This window comes from Orcinus orca, chromosome 5 (genome assembly GCF_937001465.1).
Source record: "Orcinus orca chromosome 5, mOrcOrc1.1, whole genome shotgun sequence".
In the NCBI taxonomy this organism is placed as follows: Eukaryota; Metazoa; Chordata; class Mammalia; order Artiodactyla; family Delphinidae; genus Orcinus; species Orcinus orca.
In genome coordinates, this window is record NC_064563.1 from 106,487,712 (window position 1) to 106,513,821 (window position 26,110).

Sequence of the window (26,110 nt, forward strand, 5' to 3'; positions counted from 1 at the left end):
AAAGTATTTCTCAGGGCACTCTAACTGTCCTTCTTTGGACCTTAATATCCACTGCTATCCATGTATCACCACAAAAGCAATGGCAAATGTAAGGAGCTCTGATAATTATTTTGCAGAGTAATGTAAATGTCTGTATGGCTCTGAATGCTTTGAATATATCAGCATGGCAACGTAGCATCTACTTGGTAGATGTAGAAAGGATGTAGATAAATAAGAGCATTATACATTTTCCCATGTTAAAGAAACTCAAAGCACGGTATAGATGACAACCAAATTTATAGACAGAGATCTCAAGCTAAGTAGTGTCATTTGTACAAGTAGTTTTTAAAAACTGGTGATCTCTGAGACAGTATTCATAGCACAGTGATACCTGGATTAACACAAATCTCCCTGAATCAAAGGTTCAAGTATGGACATGCTTGGGATAACTGTTGTTGTCCTTAGCACAAGGTCAATAGAAGTAACAAATGAGGCAAATAAGACAGTGATGATTTTTTCAAGCAGATCAGTATGGATCTGGGTGACACAAAGGCACATTCTTGGGTGCTAAAGAAGGGCCCAGTCACCAAGGAGTTAGGGAGCTGGGGGAAGGTGGGTGCTGCTGGGTTTGATCTTGTTTTGCTTCTGTAGGGGGCAAAATTTGCCACCTCAAAATGTGTATATGTGGTATGAGGATCATTTGGGACTAGGTATTTCTGAGAAACGGAAGATCCAGAAAGTTGTTCTTTTTACCTCCCCTTTAACTGCCTAAAAGAATTTATATAGGGAGGTTGTACCAGGAAGAGAGCTATTACCAAAATTAACTTCTTTTTACATCAGAAAGACTTCTCTACATGGTATGGCAAACATTTGTTTAGCAAACCTTTGCTCTTCCCATCTCCCCTTGAGTGAAGTGCCTTCCTCTCATTTGAAGTCCCAGCTCCCCATGTCCTTCTCCTTAGCTCAGAATAGCATAGAGGCGTCAATTGCTTGACTGGTTTTGGGTCTCACATTCTTATGGGGGCCACAAATGTATGTAATAAACTTTTCTCCTGTTAATCTGTCTTATGTTAATTTGATTATTAGAACAGCCAAAGAGGGGACTTCCCTGGTGTCCAGGGATAAAGAATCCTCCTTTCAATGCAGGGGATATGGGTTTGATCCCTGGTCAGGGAACTAAGATCCCACATGCCGTGGGGCAACTAAGCCCACACAGCACAACTACTGAGCTCGCGCCCCTGGAGCCCACGTGCCACAACTAGAGAGAGAAAACCTACACTCCACAACTAGAGAGAAACTCGTGCACCGCAACAAAGAGCCCACGCCACAACAAGAGATCCCACATGCCACAACTAAGACCCAACACAGCCAAAAAAAAAAAGATAAAGAAAATAGAACAGCCAAAGAAACTAGAAGGGTAGGGGAAAATTATTCCTCCTCTACACTTCCAAGAGAAACTGGACCATCAAACATCTAAGGATTGGGAATACATAAGCAGAAAAGGAGAAATGCACAAGGACAAAAATTCCTTCCCAAGATAATTACAGGAAGGGATCTATCTGCTGAAAATTTCCCAGTTCTTCCTATATTACCTAGGAGCAGGACTAGTAGTAGAGAGGTATTTAGCAAGAAATGACTGCAAGTCAATGTGGCAAATGCTGTACTGCAGGTGTATAGAAAACTGTTACGGTGGTAAAAGAGAGAATCCCTTTTTTGAGAAGAGAGGATTTTAGTGAAGGTTCCAGAAAAGAGATTATGTTAGAGTAGATGATAAATCATCAGCTGAAGTTTGGGCAGAATGACAGGGTAGAAACTTCAGATGGTGAAAAAAGTATATGCAAAGACAAGCAGGGTATTTAGGAATGATAAGGAAGTCAGCAATGAGTAGGACAGGGTGTATTATGGGGACAGCTTAGGATACAGTTTTGAAATGTATGATAGGGTTAAATACTGAAGTATTTTGTAAGCCAATCTATAGAGTTTGGACTTGGAACTAATGTTAAGCAGAAGTGTGACATGTTGAAATTTTTATTTTAAAAGGTAAGTTGGAAAACAATATAAATCATGATGGTGAGATTTTGGATAACCAATGAAACTACTGAATAAATACTGAGGAGTCATTCAAGAGACCATAATAATCTAACTTGTATTGGAAGTATAGAGAGAAAAAAATTGATTGAAGAGAAAGTGAGGAGGTGGAGATCCTGGGTGGACAGATTAGATATAGAGTGTCAGGGAGAGAGAAGAGACAAGTAGGACATTAAGATTTCTCTGCTTGAAGGACAACGTAGATAATGATGCTTTTGACCAAGGCAGAAAATACAGCTCAAATGTCAATTGTTTCAATAGCCTTCCATGTGATAGCAACAGATCCTCAGCTTCCTCCTCAAAGTTTTTTTTTTTTTTTTTTTTTTTTTTTTTTAATGTTCCCAAAGCCAGTAAGTCAGCTGGAGTCATTACAAACCACCACCCATGTTCTTTCTCTCTTGCTTGGGCTCCCACTCAGCCACATCTGCTACTTGCAAAGTAACTTGGAACAACTTCCTCATCTGCCACGAGAAAGTGCCTTGTCAATGACCATATCAAAGATACTCTGTCTGAATTACTCTAAGGTTTCCACGTTTACAACCTACAGAATGGCACTGAGTTCCATGCCAAGTCAGAACATTGGGCAAAAGTGGGCTCACCCACTAGAATTTCTCCTCCATTAGAATGTATGCTCTATCAGTGAAGAGATTTTTATGTTTCATTTACTGTAGTATCTTCTGTATCTATAATAGTGCCTGGCACATAACAGGTGCTCAATATTTTTTAATTAAATTTTTATTTTAAGATAATTTTAGCCTCACATGCAGTTGTAAGAAATAATACAGAGAGATCCTGTGTACCCTTTAGCAATCTCCCCTAATGGTAACATCTTGAAAAACTATAGTGCAATATCACAACCAGTACATGGACATTAAAGCAGTCACAACACAGAACATTTCCGTCACCACCAAGATCCCCCATGTTGCCCCTTCATAGCATACCCACTTCCCTCAAAAGGGAAGTTGCTCCAAGTATTGCTATCAAACGAGACCTATGGAAGCAACTGTAAAAGACTGGAGATAATCTAGAAGAATTCTATTCTCAGGTTGCTTCACAATTAATTTAACTTTTACTCCACTTTAAAGAAACTTAAATGTGACAAATTGAGGCTGTGATTTAAAGGGAAAAAAGACAAAAAGAAATTCTAATCAGTGCAAATAATTAGATACTGGTCCTAAATCAAAAGACTGACAAATCATTTTTGTGTACAGTATATTTATTTAGGTTAAAATAGAAAGCAAGGTGTTTATACTTTTTTAAGATTTTTATTCTGTATTTTAGAAAATTTTTTGATTAAGCCACTACAGGTCCCAACCATCTTGAACAAAATGTCTTCTACCTAGGTCCAGCACTCTGGTTATGTCTTTCACTCTCAAAATGGGGCTCCAATTCAGTCTAAGGGAACTGGAGGGGGACAAATGCCCTCTACCCTGTTTCATTTTTCTTCTTTTCAGTCTTTCCTCTCATCCCAAGTTTTTTTTTTCTCCTCTTCCAATTACAAATAAAAACCTCCATGAATATGACTTAAAATATTGATATGAAATGTTGAGGAGGAGGGAGAAGAAAGGTCACCACCTTTAAGCAGCAGCAAGCCACAAATGCTATCTAATTTAAAAAGAAAGAAATTAAAGCAAAAGGAAGTTTAAGGGAGCAGGCAATCAGAAAATGGGTTAGAGATTGATGATGCTATGTTCCAAGCCTCATGTCTGTCCTCCACAGTTACAAACTTGGTCATGGGACTCTCCTGCTCAGTTCCCCACTGCCTAAAGACAATGTTAAAGTTGTTCACGTGGCTTACTGAGCTCTTCCATTTTCCGATCCGTGGACATTTCTCCAGTCTTTTACCTGCTGTTCCCTGCCATGTACCTCCCTCTCCAGAAACACCAGCTGACACTTTCCTATACCCGCACTAAGCTGCGTCTACGTTCAGAGCTCTGCTGGTGCCGTTCCCTACCCTGACTACCTCCTCACACTCACCTTTGTCCCCTCACTTCCTGATTACAGCCTGCTTACTCTTTTAATTCTTACTCACTTCACACATTACTTCTTCCACAAAGCTTTCCTGGAAGCCTTTCCTGTCACCAGTTAACTTGAGTCCATTAATCAGTATTCCTTTTCTCCAAGCCACAGAAACCCAACTCAAAGAGCTTAGAAGAATAAAAACAATCTATGTCACTCAAAAACGAATTATAGGAAGAGCATCCCATGGGAAGAGATGTCCATTTTAATGTGAAAAATCTGCATTGTTACACTTAGTACATGGTATTATAATCTGTTTATGCGTCTATCTTCCTCAGTCTATTTGCCTGAAGTTATTCATCTTAGGATTTCCCAATGTCAAAAACAATGCTCAGTGCAGTAGAAGTTAAACATATCCTTTTTTGTGTAAATTATTTTACACTGTGGTTGGAAATTCAGGAAAGTGGATGTCTAGAGAGAATATTCTATATATAGGAGATCTTGTTTATAAAGAACTTGGTGAACAGAGTTTTAGAACAAAAGAAAAATTGATGAAGATGGTCTTTAAGGATATATAATGATTCTAGGCTTACATTTGAAACTTGGGGGAAAACAGAGATGCCTTTCTATTGAGAGAAGAGGGAAGAAGGTAAAGTCAGTGATGATGCAAGTGAGATCGGAAGTCAGGAGATGAGTTGAGAGAGCTCGTACCTGCTAGTCTGTCTTTTCTCTCCAAAATAATAATCAATGTGTTTAGTTCCTCTGCTTAGGAGGGAGAGGACAGTAATATCTGGAACTGAGGTAGGAGAACTGAAGAAAGTGGCAACTAGCTGAGAAAAATGGGAAGAGTTTCTTTCAAGGGACAAGGAGAAGTGAAGTTGAGGGATTATTTAACACCTGCTTTCCCACAGGCCCCAGGCCTCACAATACAGCCAAAACAACATAGCCAGGAAATTCCATGGATGTTGATGCATCATTTTACCCACTGAGTTGACCCTTCCTAGAAAGAAATTCCTTCTATTTAACTCTATATTCATACCTATAATTTCACCTGTCTTTATCTCTTTTCCCTCTCCTATAAATATGCTCAAGTCTTACTCATCCTAAAAAAGAGATGTGTTACTTACAGTCCATTTACTCCCTCATCCGTTGCTCTCTGGCTTTGGCTCCACTGCTACTGAAATAGCTTTTGCAAAGCTTTTGGGTCATTATCACCCAGTTACAAAGAACTATAGCCTTTTTTCCCCCTCACTCTTCCTTCTTTATGACATTTCTGAAAGCTTTTGAGCCCACTGACAATCCCCTGCTTTTGAAACATTCTCATCCTGTGGCTTTGGACATAGCAATCAGAAAACATACTAAACGAGGAGACTGTAGTGGTACAATGCAAAGATTGTGGCCTGAATCCAGGCTATGCAGTTTCCTCACTGAGTGGTGTTAGAGAAGTTATTGGCCTTTCCACACCTCAGTTTATGTAGCTGCAAAGAGATATAATACCCACTTAGCAGTATTGCCTTCATAACTCAATCCTTTAACATTTGAGAAATACTGAACACATAATGCCAGGTATGATCTTGGGTGCTTGGAATCCATTAGTTGGGGGGGGGGAATGGACAAAAATCCCTGCATCACTGAACTGGTAAAGGGATAGGGACAATAAACTATAAATATAATAAATAAGTACATGGCATAGTATGTTAGAGGGTCACAATGATACAGAAAAATATAAACCAGGGAAGGGGACTAGAAGAGTCACAGTAGTAGAATGGTTTGCAAATTTAAATAGGGAGAGTAGGGTCGATCTTATTGAGAAAATGACATTTGAGGAAAAAAAATGGAGGGGAGGGAATTAATCATGTAGAAATTTGAGTAAAGGGTGCTTCTGGCAGAAGAAACAGACTGTATAAAGGTTAGTGTGTCTGGAGCCTTATGAAGGAAGAGGTGGACAGTAGGAGATGAGTTCAAAGAGGTAAGGAAGAGTGATGTGTACTCTTGTGGGCCATTGTGAGGATTTCCACTTTTACTTTGAGTGAAATTGAAAGCCTATGGGGGATTTTGAGCAGAGAAGTAACATAATCTCCAATCTGCTTTAACAGGACCACTCTGGCTGATGTGTAGAGAATAAACTACCTGGGGTAAGGACAAAAGCCAGGGACCAGGAAGCTACTGCAACAATCCTGGTGAAAGATGATTGTGGTACGTATCAGAAAGGTGGGGGCAAGTTGTGGTGAAAGTGGTGAGAAGTAGTTGGATTGCACACAGATTTTGAAGGAACAAATGAAAGTATTTTCTGATTGAGTTGGCTGTTAAGAGCAACAGAAAAAAAGTACATCATCCCAATGTTGGGTTGGCCTGAGCAGCTGGAAGCATGAACTTGCCATTTTCTGTGATGCAGAAGCCTGGTAGAGGGAATGAACTTCACATCATAAAATTTGTACAGTGAAATATTCCACTGTGTTTTGAATTTGCCTCTTTGATTCTAAGACTGGAAGAAACCATCCCCTTCCTTGTCACATAGCACTGCAGCATTCTTGAAGTAAATTCATACATAGAATTTCATTTGTTTTGATACTTATAACCATTTTTTAGAAAGAAAAGATGTTATTATTTCCCATGGAACAGATGAGATGACCAGGGCTGAGGAAAGCTATGAGATTAACTTAAAGCCCCAATATGGTTAGAATGGATTGTACACTACAACACTGGGTATTTTGTCTCTTTATCTGGGATACTTTACACTTGATCTTAGCCAAAAGGCCGAGAAGCGATTATCTGGGATACTTTAGACCCTATAATACTTCCCAGGAATCAGGGTAGTGCAAGAGATCTTCAAGACCATGCAGTTCAAACCCTTCTACATGTTACCTGAAGAAACTAACTCAGAGAGTCCAAGTAACCTGTTCTGTGTTACTCCATTTTGGGTTTGAAATCTTTTTGAAACTCCCAAAAGACTTTAGATTGAGATCCCATTCTGGTATGTTGAATGACTAATGTATTATATTTTTCAATGAGCAAAATGCCCAGTGAGGTAAGGAGGAAAACCAGAAGAGAGCAACGTACTGAAAGCCAAATGAAAAAAGTGTATGAGGAAGGGAGCAATCTACTGCACCAAACGCTGCTATCTGAGTAAAAAGAATAAGTCCCGAGAATTGAATCGGCCATTGGTTTTAGCAGCATGACAATCATGGGGGACCTAGACAAGAGCAGTTTCAGAGTAGTGGTCGTGGGGGGAAAGTCTGACTGGAGAGGTTAAATGTGAAGAGACGAGAAAACTTGGAGGCAGCAGGGAGCTTATTACAAACTGGAGCAGAAAAATGGAGTCAAGAGCAAATATTTCTTCTTTTAAAAAATATTTATTTATTTATTTATGTGGCTATGTTGGGTCTTAGCTGTGGCACGCGGGCTCTTTTAGTTGCAGTACGTGGCTCTTGGTTGCGGCATGCAGGATCTAGTTCCCTAGCCAGGGATCAAAACCGGGCCCCCTGCATTGGGAGCGCACAGTCTTAACCACTGGACGACCAGGGAAGTCTCAAGAGCAAATATTTCTTTTTCTCCTTTTCTTTTTTTAAGATGTGGGGAAAAGCAGGTTTGCATGTTATTGGGGGCAGCTCAGGAAAGAGAAAAGAATTAGCAATGTAGGAGACACTGGTAATAATCACAGAGGTAATGCCCTTGAGTGGGCAAGAGGGATGAACTCTAGTGCCCAAGGGGAGGGATTGACGTTAGAATGAGATGTGTGTAGTTCTTCCGTGTAAGAGGTGAGAAAATAAAGTACGCAGATACAAAGGCTGCTAGGCAGGTGGATGAGGGGAAGTGTGTGGAAGTTCCCTCTGAGTGCTTCTGAGTATGCAGTGAGATAGGAAACAGATCCATATGCAGAAAGAGAAGGTGAGGAAGGAGGAGCTGGAACGTAGAGGTGAGAGAAGACGTTGTAAAACAGTCATGTAAAAGACTGAGAGAATAAATGGACTAGACAAAGAGTGCGATTGTCAGGGTAAATTTAAAGACATACTGGATGTGCCTGGTCAGCACCATGGGAGCATCCTCAGTCCAGGATGGGTAGCCCAGCTAATGCACCCAAGGTTCACTGTAACTATTATTATTGTGCTATTTGAAAGCACCCTCTCCCTTAATCGAGGTATTAGAGAACACTGAATTATCTACAGGAAAATTGCTTGACATATTTTAGGCAGAAATTTAAGAGTTTCCTCTTTAATGTCCAATTACTTGGCATTTCCATAATCCTTTATATTTGCAAATTGTTCCACAGTCCTGCTCATTATGTATGCTTCACCATCCCTGACTTACACATAGAATAAAATCAGGTTAAGTAAATCAGAGGAGGCACAATACTTTGTGCCATCAGTACTTGGCAGCAGGGAATAGATAAGAATTACCTATCCTGGATTCTACAGTTTACAGCAACATTTCGTCAAAGTATATTTGAGGAATATATATTTGTGGACCATTCATCCCAACAGGTGCTCCATGAGTCAAGAGTTCTAAGGTCATAAAAGAGTGGGAACTGTACATGGTATATCCCACTCTAAAACTGTCACAATATGCATTAGCATCTTTGAGAAGCTTGGTGTTAAAGAGATCTGCTTAACTTATTTTTAACCTAGCATTTCTGAGGGTTATTTGACCACAGAATTCATTTTTTAAACACAGCCTATTTTATAGGTGTATGTAGCAGTCATTGATAGGGTCCATTCCCATATCCACTCATCCCTTCTTCCTTGATAGAAATTCCAGTTTTATCTGGGCACACTGCTGCTTAGCCAATAGGTTTATTTCCTAGCTCCCGTTGCTGTGGGTCCTGGCCTTATAACTAAGTTCTGATCAATGAGATGTAAGTGGAAATGTTATGTGTGACAACCTAGAAATAGCCTTAAAGGCAAGAAGCACTCCTTTCTTTGTGCCACAACTCTTCCTCCTTTCAGCAGGCCAGAATGTAGATTGATGGCTACAGCCTTAGCAGTTGAAACAGCAGGAGACTCAGTCAAGACCAGAAAGCTGCAAGGCAGCAGGAATCTGGCTTCTTGACCATTGTGGAACCACCACAGTGGCTGCACTCTGCCTTACCTCCAGACTCTGTTAAGTGAGAGAGAAATAATCTTCAATCTCATATACAGCACAGAGATTTTAGGGGTTTTTTTCTATTATGCAAAGCTAAATCAAACCCTAACGTCATGCCTCTTCCCCCATCCAGGTATATCTTAAGAGTCCAAAAACACGGACTCTTCATTGATGTCTGGTATTTACAGTTCATTCCAAATATTTTCAAACGAAAGGCATCAGGAAACTGTAAAGAGCAATGGCTTTTGTCAAAAAGTAAACATTCATATCCCAACTCTGCTTCTTGACCTTAGACAAGAACTCTAAAATCTCTGCTCCTGTTTCCCTGAAGGCGTAGTAGAGATAGTATATTCTGTGCTTCACATAGTTGTTATAATGGTTAATGAAATATACACCTCTCAAAAAATAATCCGAAGAATTATGTAGCATACTACACAAAAGATCTTACTGTTATTGTTATTCCAGCATACCAGAGGGAGTTCTGGTCCCAAACCTACTGATGTGTGGGTGTGTATACGGGAGCTCTCTCACATCATTTCTGTAGGTGTCACTTCTCTGTGGACAGGTAGAATCAGATGGGCTCCTTGGTCCCATTCCGATGTAAATTCTCAATGCAGATGGCATTCTTAGAATCTTAAGGCTATGATGGGGCCTTTGGGGGACTTGTTAAGTCTATGTCTCTATATTAAGGTGAGATCACACCTAAACTATCCTGGAATTACAAATTTATTAGTTTATAAAGACCTTGAGAGAATAAATTCTAAATCCTCACCTTCAAGAGCATATCTGAGGTTTAACATCCCTCACTATTAGAAAATTGCTCCTCAGAATTAAATTTAAATTCCTTTCTCTAATTTAAGTCTCAGGCTCTCTTGTGCATACTTTAACCATCTACAAAAAGTTGGTACAATTTGTCCAGCATTCACCCTTTATGTAATTGAAGACAGTTCCTAAGATGATCTTCACGGGAATATTGAGTCTAAAACTCACACTTGCCATGGCAACTATTGTTTCTATATATATAAAAAAAAAATCATGCAAGATATCCAACTCACTGATGCGGACTTTCATGAACATAACAGAAGTACTTTACTTCTAAAGTTATGGATATTTAGAAATCTATTTATAAAGAAAAGAGACTGGGTAACAAATTTGCAAATCAAGACATGCTCTAAAGTTAAAATTATCATTTCTAAACTAAATAGCAGAAAAAAATCAGACTATTAGTTAAAATAGGTACATACATTATTCAAATTTTATAGCTAACTTTTTAAGCTTAAAAGAAAAACATGTCTAATTGATATTTATTTATTCTTGTCACTATATAACCAGAACAGTACAAACTGGTTTTGTATGGCATCATTCACAGAAATAGTGTTCTAACATCCCTTACAAAATTAAAATAATGTATAATATTAATTTTGTGTGTTTTCAGTTTCTAGGACATGTCTGATATATATTACTGAATATATTCAGTCTCAATTTGCTATTTTTTTTGTAAATCCTGATGAAGGGTGTTAGCATTGCACTCGACAAAATCCATCAAATGACTGATTTTCTTAAACCAATATGAAATTAGCCTAGTAAAATGGAGTTAGTTAAATACATTAATTAAATGTCTATGTTTGCTTATCAGCCCTGATCCTTATGCACTGTTTAACTGCATAACTCTACAGAACTGATAGTCTCAATTTGTCTCTATTGACAAAATTACCTTTATGAGATCAGAAATGCAAGGAAAGTAGTCAAGTTATAAGTAGGGAATAGGGAGACAAAAGAAGAGAGTACCAACAAAAATCAATTTTCATATGTAAGGAAATGAGAGTGAATTTTTTCATTGTTAGAAAAATGAGTTTACAAATAAAGAAAGAAAGAAGGCTAGGATGAAATCTGTGGTGGTGGATTGGAATCAGAGATATACGTATCAGTTTTAACATAGATAAGTAGATATAGAAACAAATACAGAAATGTCTATATGAAGACCATAGTTTAAATATGTATATTTCACAGCTCTGGCCACTGAGAGACCCTAGTAGCAATATTGTTCCAGTAGTAATGAGAACACCTAGTTCCCAGATCTTAGTTTCTAAATACTGTCCTCCATTAAAAGGAACCAAGGTTCCTGGAGGAATGGTGGACTCCAGGGCTGAGGCAGGGAAAATACCAGATAATCCTGGATTATACTGTGGTGGCATAAAGAAAGAAAATGCTGGAAGACAATGGGAGCAAACTGAAGAACAACTTAGAGAATTTCAATGGCCAAATCTAGGTCAACCTGAACAATGAAATAAATGATATATTGGATTATAATCCATAGTCCATAGTGATATAAATAAATAAATAAGTGAATAAATAAATGAGTGAGAAGGGACAGCTTTTGTTACAGTCAGATTCTAATTAATAAATGTGGAAGTAATTATGAAAATAGAAAATCACCATTAGGCAAACACTACAGTAATAATTACATCAGGCAAGAGTCACAGATGGATGCTAAAATTAGTAGATAAAAATATGATAAGAAACAAGATATTTGCATAGTTTCAAAATATCTCCTTGGGCTTCCCTGGTGGCGCAGTGGTTGAGAGTCTGCCTGCCAATGCAAGGGACACGGGTTCATGTCCCAGTCCGGGAAGATCCCACATGCCGCGGAGTGGCTGGGCCTGTGAGCCATGACCGCAGAGCCTGCACGTCCAGAGCCTGTGCTCCACAACGGGAGAGGCCACAACAGTGAGAGGCCCGTGTGCCACACAAAAAAAAATTTTTTAAATCTCCTCACAAGGTACTTATTAATTACAAATGAAAATATAACCTTAGAGTGGAGAAACCTGCAGACATCACCTTAACCAAGTGATAAAAGTTAAAACTGCATAATAAGACATCATGAGTTAAGACATGTCTTAGTGCTGTACCTCCTGATATGATACACTGAGAAGGTTACAACATTACTTCTGTGGTATTCTTGCTAAAAAATGAATAAATTAAACTTAATCGTTAGAAAATATCAGCTAAACCCAAACTGAGTGACATTCTACAAAATAGCTGGTCCATGCTCTCCAAAATGTCAAGGTCATGAAAGACAAACAAAGAGGCATTATAATAGAATTGAGAAGGCTAACAAAATATAACAACTAAAGGCAAAGTGGGATTCTGCATAGAACCTTGAACTAGAAAAGCAGCATTAGTGGTACAACTGGCAAAATTCAAAGTTTCTAGATTAATTAATAACATCACCGCATAAATGTTCACTACTTGATGTCATTAATTTTATTGTGATTATACAAGGTGTTAACATTACGAGAAGTTGGGTTAATGGCATATAAGAGCTCTCTGCACTATTTTTGCAACTTTCAGTAAGTGTAAGATGATTTCAAATTAAAAGCTAATTTATAATAAATCCATCTTCATCCCTATCTCATGAGCTTCAGTTGACAATACTTTACTTTTGTGTTATACATTTTGCTGTGGATAAACCATTCTAATCTTAGTGGCATAAAGCAACAATATTTATTATTATGCATCATGGTTCTGGGGATTTAATTTGAAATTACCTTTTACTTACAAAAAGTTGCAAAAATAGCAAAGAGAGCTTTTATATACCATTCACTGAACATCTCCTAATGCTGATATCTTATGTAACCATGGTACAATTAATGACCTCAAAAAATAAATATTGATACAATAATACTATTATTATGTCTCAGGCTTCTGGGGATGATTGGACTAGACTAGGTGGTTCTCACACTCAGTCTTTCATGTGGCTAAGGTCAAACAGTTACAGGAGATAAAGTCATCTGAAGGTTTCAATCACCATTCCTCCTACATTTTAGAAAACACTAATCTACCTGAACTTTCTTCAACATGAGCATTCTTGATTATGTCTGTTCTTTGCTATAATCATTGTTCTCTCTCTAACAGTTACACTCTTTTCATGGGTTTTTAAAACATTCTTCACATGAAATATTTAAATAAAATTGAATTTAATTCATGATTTTTAAAAATTATTCATGATTTTTAAAAAACCTTAGCATACTTAAAAAAAAGGCATTTATCTAACAACAACAACAACAAAACCCTGTAACAAACATAATAATTACAATAACAACAAACATAATAATTACAAAACTTTTGATACATTAAAGCCAGGTACAATGCAACTTGTTAACTGTCTAAAAATCTTAGTGTAATAAAATTAAATAAAGAAAATAATAACTAAAAGAGAGAGACCATTTTTTTTTCTTGGATACAACATAACTGTCAGCATACAAAAAGGAAATAGCATAAATAGGTATACCCTTAGAAATAATAAGTTCAATCAATTTTCTGGATGTTGGCATAACATATAGAATCAACAGCATTTCATAATTCAGTAATAACAAAATAGATTTTTAAAAATGTTAAACAATCTCATGAAAAACTATAAAGTCTCTAGGACTAAATGTAACAAAAATAGAAAGGATCACCATAAAAATATTATAATATATTCCTATAGGCTTTTTAAAAGACCTAAATAAATGGAAAGATATACCATATTGATAAAGATACTCACTCTTATAATTATGTCACTTATTCTCCAACTGAGCTTTAAATTAAATGCAATATCGTTAAAAATCAGCCAATACCTTGAAAGATGCAATCTGCCAAAGCATAGAAGTAGAAGTAGACAATCAGAATAGGCCTATTACTATTGAAGAAATTTGAGTTGATAAATAATAACCTTTAAATCAGAACGCATCCAGACTATATGGGTTCACTGGTGAATTCTATGAAATATTTAAGGAAGGAATTTGTGTAATTTGTCTACAATCTTTTTCAGAAGATAAAAGCAGAGGGAATACTTCTCAACTCATTCTACGAGGCAAGCATTATCCTAATAGCAAAACTAGACAAAGACGTTACAGGAAAAGAAACTATAAATCAGTATCTCTCATGAACACAGGTGTAAAGTCCTCAACAAAATATTAACAAATCAAGTGCAACAATGCATAAAAAGAATTATACATTATACCCAAGCGGGATTTATCTGAGGTATGCACGGTTGGTTCAACATTTGAAAGTCTATTCATGTATATCATCACATCAACAGGCTAAAGAAGAGAAATCACACAATTATATCAACAGATGCAGAAAAAGCATTTAACAAATTCTAACACCCATTCATGATGTTTTTAAAAAGTCTCAGCAAACTAGGAATAGTGGGGAACTTCCTTGACTTGACAAAAAACATCTACAAAAAAACCTGCAACTAACATCACACTTAACGATGAGAAACTCAAACTTTTCCAGCTAAGATCAGGAACAAGGCAAGAATGTCCCTTCTCACCACTGCCTTTACCATCACACTGGAAATCCTAGCTAATGTGATAAGGCAGTAAAAGGAAATAAAAGGTATACATATTGAGAATGAAGAAATAAAACTGTCCTTACTCACAGATGACATGATGGTCTATGTAGAAAACCTGAAAGAACTGAACAAAAAATTTCCAGAACTAATAAGCGTTTATAGCAAGTTTTCAGGATATAAGGTTAATGTGCAAAAGTCAATCCCTTTCCTATATACTAGAAATGAACAAGTGGAGTTTGAAATCAAAAACACATTATCATTTACATTAGCACCCTCCCCCACACAAAAGAAATACTTAGGTATGAATCTTATAAAAAATGTGTACAAAATCTTTAAAGAAAACTACAAAACTCCGATGAAAGCTATCAATGGAGAACTAAATAAATGGAGCGATATCCCATGTTTATTGACAGGAAGACTCAATATTTTCAAGATGTCAGTTCTTCCTAGCTTGATCTATAGATTTAACACGCTCCAAATCAAAATCTCAACAAGCTATTTTATGAATATCAACAAAACAATTCTAAAGTTTATATGGAGTAGCAAAAGACCCAGAATAGCCAACTCATTATTGAAAAAAGAGGAACAAAGTTGGAGGATTTACACTACTGGACATCAAGACTTACTATAAAGCTACAGTAATCAAGACACTGTGGTATAGCTGAAAGCATAAACAAATAGATCAATGGAAGAGAATAGAGAGCCCAGAAATAGACGAAAATAAATACAGTCAACTGATCTTTGATAAAGAAGCAGAGGAAGTACAACAGAACAAAGATAGTCTTTTCAACATACAGTGTTGAAACAACTGGACATTTACATGCCAAAAAAAAAAAAAAAAGAAAGAAAGAAACTAGGGACAGACCTTACATCTTTCACAAATATTAGCTCAACTAGATATTATACACTTTTATCATGAAAAATGTTATATATTAGGAAGGTCTTCTACATAAGTAGGTGGACTTATTTTTAATTCCTATGTTTGATATTCTTTGACCGTAACCTATATAACAGATACATTTTTGCAATGAGAAAATAGAGAACATGGCAGAGAGCAAGTTACTAAGTACTTAATGAGATTATGGGCAATTAATTTTCCCAACAACCCATTTCTTGAGGTTGCTATTACAATCCCCAAACATGCTGGGTGCATCACAAAATTTATGAGAAGTCCTTATATTCAAAACAATGGAGCACTGATAGCATGCTGTCTTATATTGTTGGTTATTTTACAGATTCCATCGAAAGAGGATAAAAAAAACACTGATGTTTTAAGTACTTGAGTTCTTCCCATTCACAACAACTCTGAGTGATGAACTAAGGAGTTATACTCAGGATCCCCATAACCTCTGCCTAAGGCTGCCTTTTGGCTCAGTTACATTCCTTGAGGATAAAGACTATGGTTGTTGCATTTGCTTTCTTTTCTTACACTTAGTGGAGTACCTTATCTATAGTAGGAGCTCAATAAATATTATAGCAACAACGTATCCACATTTCACAGACATGAAAGCCAAGGTTTAGAGAGGTGGAGGAGCAGCAGGTACCAGAATGCCTGAGTGGTTAAGGTGTTGGACTTATGATCCAATGAATTACATCCTCTTGGGTTTGAACCCCACTTCTGGCACAAGTCAACCCGCTTTTCCAAATAGAGAGGTGGAGAAGCTTGTGCAAGGTGGAAAGGCAAATCCCAAGCTTGGTGACTTCAGCAGTTCCCTTGCCATCTCCCTTATTAAGATATGGAGGGCCCCTAAGACCCCATTCTCCTGTTAGGCAGCTTCCTATGAATACTACAGATTTTTCATACTCCTCAAATGAAAGTGGGTCAAAGAGAGTGAGACCTAATTACTAGGATAATGTGGTAAAATACCATTTACTGATAGTGATAGCATCCTGCTCAAAGAAACTAGTGATGAAATTTCTATTATCTTACTTCTCAAAGCTGCTAAAAAGCGTAATTCTCTGTTTCTTCATGATTAAAATCCCTTGAGATCCATTTTTGTAATGTAAGAACAAAAATAAACATTGCTCCCTACCATGTGCACTTGAAGAATTTGCTCTTCAGGAGGATTATATAACAGACACCTTTCAGATGGTTCTGTGTCAATTAAGAGAAAGCAACCTTAATTGTGATTATGGATGTTTAAACCAGGTGTGATTTCCTGGCTGTGTTTAGCCAAATCTCCTGCAGACCCTTTCCATATAGCACCACTGAGTTCAGTCTGGTCTAGGTAGATTGGCATACATTTCAGCTTACTGTGGCACAGCAAGCTTCCAATAGAATCTTGTCAGTGCAATTTCACACAATGGGTGGGCCTGTGTGTTCTGCATATTAGGAAAGGCTCTTGTTTGCCAATGCAACAGGTTTTTTATTCTGAATTCATTTAAAGCATCAAATGAGGTTACAATGGTAAATATCACAGGAAAAAGTTAACAGTGACAGTCACGGTTCCTCAGAATATCTTGGCTTTGTCCACCAAACCATTTAAGGAGGAAACTTGCTATACTGTGCTCTATTTCTGCTGCTTGCTCTCATGATAGCAATTTAGATTAGTAAGGATCTGATTATTAATGTGAAAATTTTTAGTGTTTTTTACTGCTTATAAATTAAATATATAGGGGAGGTGGCATTAACTCTCATTTCTTACTTTATATATTTTATAGTTTGAATTTCCAAACAGCATGTGCTACCTTAGTAATTTTATACATTCATGAAAGAATTTTTTAAATGAACATCATTTCAATTAAGTAAACACAAGCCTCACCTACTTACTGTTTTTTAAAATTCAGACAATACCAACAGATACAAAATAGAAACAAATTCCACTATCTAGAGATGTCAGTTGAGAACATTAATATGTACATATTTATTTAAATTGTGAAAATACTTTTAACTTGGCTAATATTGTTTTGTTGTATATTTCTTTTAATAATACATAATGATCATCTTTCCATATAACTTTATGAATGCCATAACATTATTTTTAATGGCCACAAAATATTTCATTATGGACATGCATTAAATATTTTAAACTAATTCCCTAATAATATACAGTTAGTTTGCTTCCAATTCCTCAATATTATAAACAATGCTACATGAACATTTATTTACTTCTCTGATTAATTCCTAAGGATAAGGAGTTTGAAGAAGATGTAGATTTTAAGTCTCTTACCACATATTGCCAGAGTATAATTCCAAACGTTGAACCAGTATGTTTTCCTACCCACAATATAGTCAAGTTGCCATTCATTTAAAATGGTTCTCCAGTTTCCCCATAAAAACGAAAGAAAATTTTTTTTTAATTTTAATTAAGAAAAATAGAAGCTAGAAAACACAAGAGTACTGACACCAGCAGCAACCTTGTTCAAATTCTTTTCCTTGGGAGGAAAGAAGGGACTAACTACCATTTGCTGAGTACCTGTAATGGATCAGTCACTATGCAAAGTGCTTAGCCAAAGGCTTTTCATTCAATCTGCAATAACAATCTTAGGAAATAGGGGTAGTATATCATTTCCACATCACAGAAAAAGCCGTGTTTCATAAAAGTTGAGTATCTTGACCAAGGTTACCTAGATAATAAGTTTTGACCCTGAAATGTGCAGGCCAATTTGTTTGACATCATTTTTTTTTTCACTCAGGTTTGAGGTTCTCCACCAGATTTCCACATGTTAGTGACACATGACCTTGTTAGGTTCCCTATAATGCAAGGTACTCCTAGTCTCAGGTCTGGAAGAAATACCTCGTTCAAAATTTACATCTTTTACAGGGAAACACATGAAGCAATCAGGAAGGAAATGAGGATATAGTTTTGTAACATTTTCACATAACTTTCAACTCAGGGGCCATTCATACTCTATAAAACTTCTCAAAGTTTCAGACATAAAACTTTTCAAATAGGCTTAGGGAAAAGATATTTTCAGGTACACATTCTGCCTTAAATTTAAAAAGAAAAACAACTTTAACTTACTAATGAGTATGTACCTTGAGAAATAAATGGCAAAGAAAAATAAAAGGCAAAATGAGAGCTTAGAAAGCAACGCTGTACATCGGGGAATATGCACTTAAGAACAATAATGACAATTTCTAACACATAACTCGCATCCCACACGCCCATATGAAAGACAAAATCTTAAGTAATAGACTTAGCTGTCAGTTACAATATCTGTTCTCACACGTAGTGTTAATGAAACTGGAGCAGCAGCAGGAGAATGCACATATTTTTTGTTAGAAATAAATGGATGGCTTCATTTGTTCCAACTTTCTAGATTCCCTTTGTTGATCACACTTCCAGATTTTTTCATGTTGGAATTTAATCATAAAGTCATCATTTTTATTTTTAATTAATTTATTTTTTTTGCGGTACACGGGCGGGCCCCTCACTGTTGTGGTCTCTCCCGTTGCGGAGCACAGGCTTCGGACGCGCAGGCTCAGCGGCCATGGCTCACAGGCCCAGCCGCTCCGCGGCATGTGGGATATTCCCAGACCGGGGCACGAACCCGTGTCCCCTGCATTGGCAGGTGGACTCTCAACCACTGCACCACCAGGGAAGCCCAGTCATCATTTTTAAAAGAGAATTATCCCCTTATAATACTCAATGCTGTATCATGCTGAAGTGTACAACTATAGTTAAGTTTCCTACAAAAATGGTTACTCTTTAACTTGGCATTTGAATGAAGTAGGCAGAGCAACATAAAAATTTTGCAAGTTCTCCCCAGTCTTTTTCCCCCCCGCAATAAGGCAGCTGACAAATTCCAAATCTTAAATCAGCTGATTATGAATCCCCTATCTTTCTTTTAATAATATATTTATTATTTATTTCCTACATTTCCTCCAACATCACAACCTGCTCTTAAAATATATGCAATGCCCTTATTCTTATGGGAAATTCTTGAAATTCACAGAATGCTAATCTTTTTTTATATTTCACAAATTCAATTTACAAAATGGCAAAATTAAAGTCAGAAGAGAAAGAAACTAGAAAAATCCTAGCTGATTTACACTTGGGAGACAGAAAGGTTTTTTTCTCTTTCTGTTTGCACATATAAGACTAAAGAGAAAAATTTAAGAGCAGAAGTGATGCTGACATTCTCATCTCATCTGACAGATATTTGAAAAGCAAATCTTCATTCTTATTTATCTATGCTGTGGGAAATCAGTTTTAACCAGGCTCTGACAAAAAGCATCCTCCAGAATCCTGACACTGATGCACACAGGGTGGTTATTTTCAACCTGAGACCAAGTTAAAAGTGTCCCCCTTCCTGTTCCTCCCCACCACACACAGAGGGTACCTTCTGTGCCTTTCTCACAGAAAACCTCTGCAATACCCCATGGCACTCATCCTATATTATTATCACAGCACTCATCTCAACTGAAGCACTTCCTGTATAAAATCTATTGTTTCAACCCCCTAAAAGAAATCTCCCCAAATAAACAAATACTTGAATAACATGGCACTATTTTTACTGAGGAGCAGGAGTTTTAGATTTAACATGTGCAGTATGCTGGTTAAAATGAATGACTTCACTACAGATACAAGACAATGGCATTCATTGTGCACTACTAAAGAAAAAAAAGGTATGATTATACTATATCTGATGAATCCCAATTTAAAAAGCCACAGATAAACTCCGTTTAATGTAATTAGTATTGATCAGAAAGCACCCTTTAATTCTCTTAGATGTATTGGGAACATAGCCTCACCCAGCTCTCATGTCTGCAAAAGCAGTGTTTCAAAAAGTGAGAATTCTTCAATTAAAAGAACATATAAGAAGAAGGACACCTGTGCTCTCACTGGCAGACAGTGTTCATTAGAACTCTGAGAACTGAGGTCTCTTACCAACTCAATTTAAGCAACTTTTATTTACGTAACACTTAGAAAACCTATAAAGAAAATTCCATAAAGAAAGAATAGGTGGCCTTCAGGCTATTCCTAAATTACCCCAGCAGTAACACAACTCTTCATCTCTGCTGTGTAGGGAATCCACTTATTTTTCCACAGAGGGGTTCTACTTTCCCTCTCACTTTTATTGACAGCAGCATGGGTCTTCTCTTACTGAGATGCAGGCCTGGGGGCATTTTCAATTACAGCAGACAGAAAGTTTTCAACATTCTTTCCAATTCTTGATCCAAATGCCCTAAACCCTGGATAGGACAACACACAGATTGGAAGCTGGTGCTCATACACAATCTATATGTGCACCTTTGCTGCATTACGAAAATGTAGGATTGGAACGTTGAAAATCATGGAGAGGGTACACTTCAAATCATTTGGTTGCTTTCCAGACCATGGACATACTACCTGTGAGCTAGACCTAACATTAACCTTCAGAATCACTATGCTGTACACCTGAAACTAATGCAATATTGTAAGTCAACTATACTTCAAAAACATGCATTTTCAATCTTGCACGGGGCACAGGAGCAGAGGACAAGGCTCAGGGACTTGCTAATCCTGGAAGGGAAGGAGATCCAAGGTTTACCCCACTGTGAATAGTTGTCACCTCTTATAAGTAAGAACTATTTGAAATATTTAAAGTTTACAGTCAATGTTTTATATACTTTAGAAAAGATCATTTCAAAATATCTATACTGTATAAATATATATATACACATAACATATGTGTATGTGTATATATATATAAATGAGCAAATATAAAGAGCAAATACATAGGGCTTACATAGTACTAGGCACTGCTCTAAGTGCTTCACATATGAAACTCCCTTAATCCTCACAACCTTATAAAGTGGGTACTACTGTTATCATACTATTGACAGACTGAACTGAGAGGTTAGGTAACTGACCCAAGGTCACACAGCTAGTAAACGAGTGGTAAAGCTTGGTCCATACCGAGGCATTCTGGCTTCAGAGTTCATGCTCTTAACCACCATATTATACAACCTCTTTCAGTTTTCAGAAAACAATTAAATTTTATTTTTCTTTTAAATCCACATACAGAGACATTAACTTGATTTATTCTAAGTTACCCAATCCCTCCCTCCCTCCACCTCCAAGTTACCTGACAAGGTTTATCCTAATGGTACATACATGTAAATTTTTATTTTTTCAGAGCTGATTTTGAATATAGCATAAGGTTCTTTGAAATTCCCCAATAAATGCAAATAAAATTTTGAATCAATATTTGATATACTAGCAAGCTGTGCCAAAGCAATTTTTATCACTACAAAAGGCAAGTTTCAATGGCCCGATGATTCTTTTATTTGTTCCGTTATTTATTTATAACACCTAGAGCATATGATCTTTTGAGTTAATCTTACAGATGAAAAGTCTCATGAAGAGTGGAAAAGCGAACAGACGGCATAATTCCAGGAAAGGCCAGGAATCTTAGTACTTTTCTGCCTGGCAATTTAAAGTAAAATGCACATCAAAACTGAAGCAGGCTATCTGTTGTCTGGGTTAGAGTTTACAGGAAAAAGCATTAAGTATCACCAACAAGCATATCATCTCTGACTCCAGGGATGTTCCCACACCCTCTAATTGGTGCCATTCCGTACTAATCAATACATTACAAGCACCTAATAGGCACTCCTGCAAATTCTAGGGAAACAACTCACAGCAGAAAGCACTGTAGCCCTGAATGTTCATACTCGAGTGCAAATGTTAATTCATGCAGTACTTGCATTAAACTGGACTAATTATCTACTGAAGGAATCTATTAAAGGCATGCTGTCAATCCTACAGATTGGGTTCAGCAAAGTGAAACTGAATTGCTTGCCTTTTCAGCTAATTACAAAACTCTGTCTGACATGCTTTAAGAATGGTCAAAAAAAAGTACACATGGGCGCAGGGGGAAGGGAGGTGGGCAAGATGACACTCGGCGAGCGATTCTCCCCAGATCCCTCCAGCGACCGCTGAGCCACCGGGGCAGGGTGGCTCAGCGCCCTTCCTCCTCTCCCCTGCCCCCAGAGACGCCCCCATTCCCTTCCTCCTTCTACCTCGGGTAGGGGTGGGTGGGAAGGGAAGGGAGGGGCGGCACGCCTAGTTCCGGTGGGCGGGCCTGGTTCCTGGGACACCATGTCGGACTCTCGAGGAGGAGAGCCAGGACCAGCAACTGAGAATCGTCGTGCTGGGGGGCGGCACCTCAGGGCAGACCTCCTTAGCTACGTGTTTTGCTCAAGGAACTTTTGGGAAACAGTACAAACTATAGGACTGGATTTCTTTTTGAGAAGAATAACGTTGCCAGGAAACTTGAATGTTACTCTTCAAGTCTGGGACATAGGAGAGCAGACAATGGGAGGCAAGCTGTTGGATAAATGTATGTATGGAGCACAGGGAATCCCTCTTGGTATATGATATTACAAATTATCAAAGCTTTGAGAATTTAGAAGATTGGTATTCTGTGGTGAGGAATGTGAGGGAGGAATCAGAAACTCGGCCACTGGCTGCCTTGGTGGGCAATAAAATTGATTTGGAGCATATGCAAACGGTAAAACCTGAAAAACACTTAAGGTTTTGCCAGGAAAATGGTTTTAGTAGCCACTGTCTCAGCAAAGACAGGAGACTCTGTCTTCCTGTGTTTTCAGCAAGTTGCTGCTGAAATCCTGGGAATCAAGTTAAACAAAGCAGAAATAGAACGGTCACAGAGGGTGGTGAAGGAAGATATTGTAAACTACAACCAGGAATCTATGTCAAGAACTGTTAACCCTCCTAGAAGCTCCATGTGTGCAGTTCAGTGAGCACATTTTTCTTCTGTATTGATGGTTCCAGCTGCCCTTCGCCTCTGTGTGGGCCCGAGGACCTCTAGGAATTTGTTTTATCAGTGACCATCTCTGTAGTTCAGTTAACGCTTTCCTCTCAGTTCGCTTCATCATTGCGTGCTGCCTCAGCCGTAGGCAGCTCCTTGAGCTGAAAAGAACTCAACTTTGGGACAACACACCTTGAATTCAAAATGGAAAGCCCATTTTGGGAATTAGACTGCTTCACTGAAAACGAATAATGTTGGTTCTCTTTATGTCCTCACTTCTTTTTTCCCTGATGTAAGTTTTTTTAAACAAATATGAAAACTATCCAACTCTTGATCATCAGCCAGGATTTTGCCACATCACAGTTTCATACTCTTATCTGAACTCATACCTGGCAAAGTATGCTTCAGAGTACAAACATTTAAACGAGTAATATATTTTATCTACAGATACTTAAGAAGGCATTCTTTTGCTGTCTATTGTGAGTGAAAATATATAAAGCTGTATCTAGCTAAAAATGCTTGAAATAAAGCTATAATAGAAATTTTTTTCATTTTTTAAAAAAGAGCCTAAATTCTTTATATTTTAGCTGTAACTCACAAAGTAGTATTTGATATTGTATTTTTATTATTATATCATGGTCATTATGTACTGTGTAATACTCAGGTTAGATTGGCGTTGTGAATTCTGATAAACGTTCAGCTGATGCTCCATGTGGATTTTCTCCTGCAAACTGTGTAAGAGTACTCCCAGAATGAGTTATGACTATTGTTGGATCATTGTGGACTGTACCTGAGGTTCAGATGTTTTTCTCCGGCAAAAAAATTTATTTAAATTACAAAAAAAAAAAAGTACACATGACCAGCATACAGCTCCCCAACACACACTGAGTCTCTTCTTGTCAATCAAGAAAATACAGGACATGATGATATAGGAAGAGAAGCACAGCCTGAGGCCATGTGTATTTTCATTACATCTCTTATGGTCCCATAAAGAATGTGGCATGCCACAAATAACCAGATTTTTTAAAAATCTCAAACCTCATATAATTGGTTTTTCATTGCATAGTTTCAAATAATAAACAATAACTTCTAAGCACTTAGAGATATTCCTCAATGGTTATGTTTAATATTCTTATACATTTAAACAAAAAAATCTGGCTATAGAATTCTTTTTTTCCTTTTGCCTCTTATACTAAGCTAGAAGTCAAGAGGAAAGTAGGATTCTTCCCTCTGTTTTCCCCACTTTCTCTAGCTTCACTGGGTCTCAAGTTTCTACAAACTCATCACACACTCAGATAATGATGCATAGACCTTACAAGGAGGACAGAGGAAGCAGTTTGCAATATAGCACCTAGACAAATTCCAAAATATTTTGTGGGGTGGAGCCAACTTGCTGTCAAAATCAGACATTCTTTTCTTCTACATGGAAATGTTCGCTACTGGCAGATTTCCATATCTTTCTGACATACCCACACCTTAAGTTTTATACTATCCACACCTATATAAAAACTCAAGCTCAAAACAATAATCCTGAGCCATCAAATGGGCTGGTTTAGCACCAGCACAATATTATAGAAGGCATGTAGCATTTAAGGGGATTTTACAACTATTACTCTCAATAATGGAGAAAGGATTCATGATTAAGTTATTCAAAAATTCACTATATAATGATTCATATCCTATTCCTCTTTCTCTCATGTCACATGTCTGTAAATATCAGCAAATCCCATTGGCTTTACCTTAAAAATCTATTCAGAGTCTATCTACTTGTTACCATCACTACTGCTACAGCCATGTTCAAGGTACAGTCATCTCAAGCCTATAGAATAGCCTCAAAATTTGTACCTCTGCCCCTCTCTTAGTCTATATCCCTTTCACACAGAAGCCATAACATAAAAATAATATAATAATTAAGTAAAAATATAAAAATCATCTCAAAGAAATTGAAGACAACAAAAATTGAAAGATATACTGTGTTCTTGGATTGGAAGAATCAATACTGTTAAAATGACTATACTACCCAAGGCAATCTACAGATTCAATGCAATCCCTGTCAAATTATCAATGGCATTTGTCACAGAACTATAACAAAAAAATTTTAATTTCTATGGAAACACAAAAGACCCTGAATACCCTAAACAATCTTTAGAAAGAAGCACAGAGCTGGAGGAATCATGCTCCCTGACTTCAGACTATACTACAAAGCTACAGTAATGAAAACAGTATGGTACTGGCACAAAACAGACATGTAGATCAATGGAACAGGATAGAAAGCCCAGAAATAAACCCATACATTTATGGTCAATTAATCTACAACACAACACAGAGTACTAACCACTATACGATCATGGCGCGCCACCTCCAAGGCGGCGCTTAATCTACAACAAAGGAGGCAAGAATACACAATAGAGAAAAGAAAGTCTCTTAAATAAAAGGTGCTGGGAAAACTGGACAGCTACATGTAAAAGAATGAAATTAGAACATCCTCTAACACCATATACAAAAATAAATTCAAAATAAATTAAAGACCTAAATGGGATACCGGATACTAAAAAACTCCTAGAGGAAAACATAGGCAGAATACTGTTTCGGATCCATCTCCTAGAGTAATGGAAATAAAAACAAAAATAAATAAATGGAACCTAATTAAATTTAAAAGTTTTTGCACAGCAAAGGAGACCATAAACAAAACAAAAAGACAACCTTCAGAATGGGAGAAAATATTTGCAAACGATGTGACCAACAAGGGGTTAATTTACAAAATATACAAACAGCTCATATAGCTTAACATCAAAAAAACATACAACGCAATCAAAAAATGGGCAGAAGACCTAAATAAACACCTCTCTAAAGAAGACATACAGATGGCCAGCAGGCACATGAAAAGATGCTCAAAATTGCTAATTATTAGAGAAGTGCAAATCAAAATTAGAATGAGGTATCAATTCACACCAGTCAGAATGG

General features: G+C 37.2%; 1 pseudogene; it reads left to right on the plus strand.

Annotated features, from left to right (window-relative positions):
- Window positions 1-14,543: 14,543 nt before the first annotated feature.
- LOC101277106 (ras-related protein Rab-28-like) lies at window positions 14,544-23,703 on the plus strand (annotated as a pseudogene).
- Window positions 23,704-26,110: the final 2,407 nt, after the last annotated feature.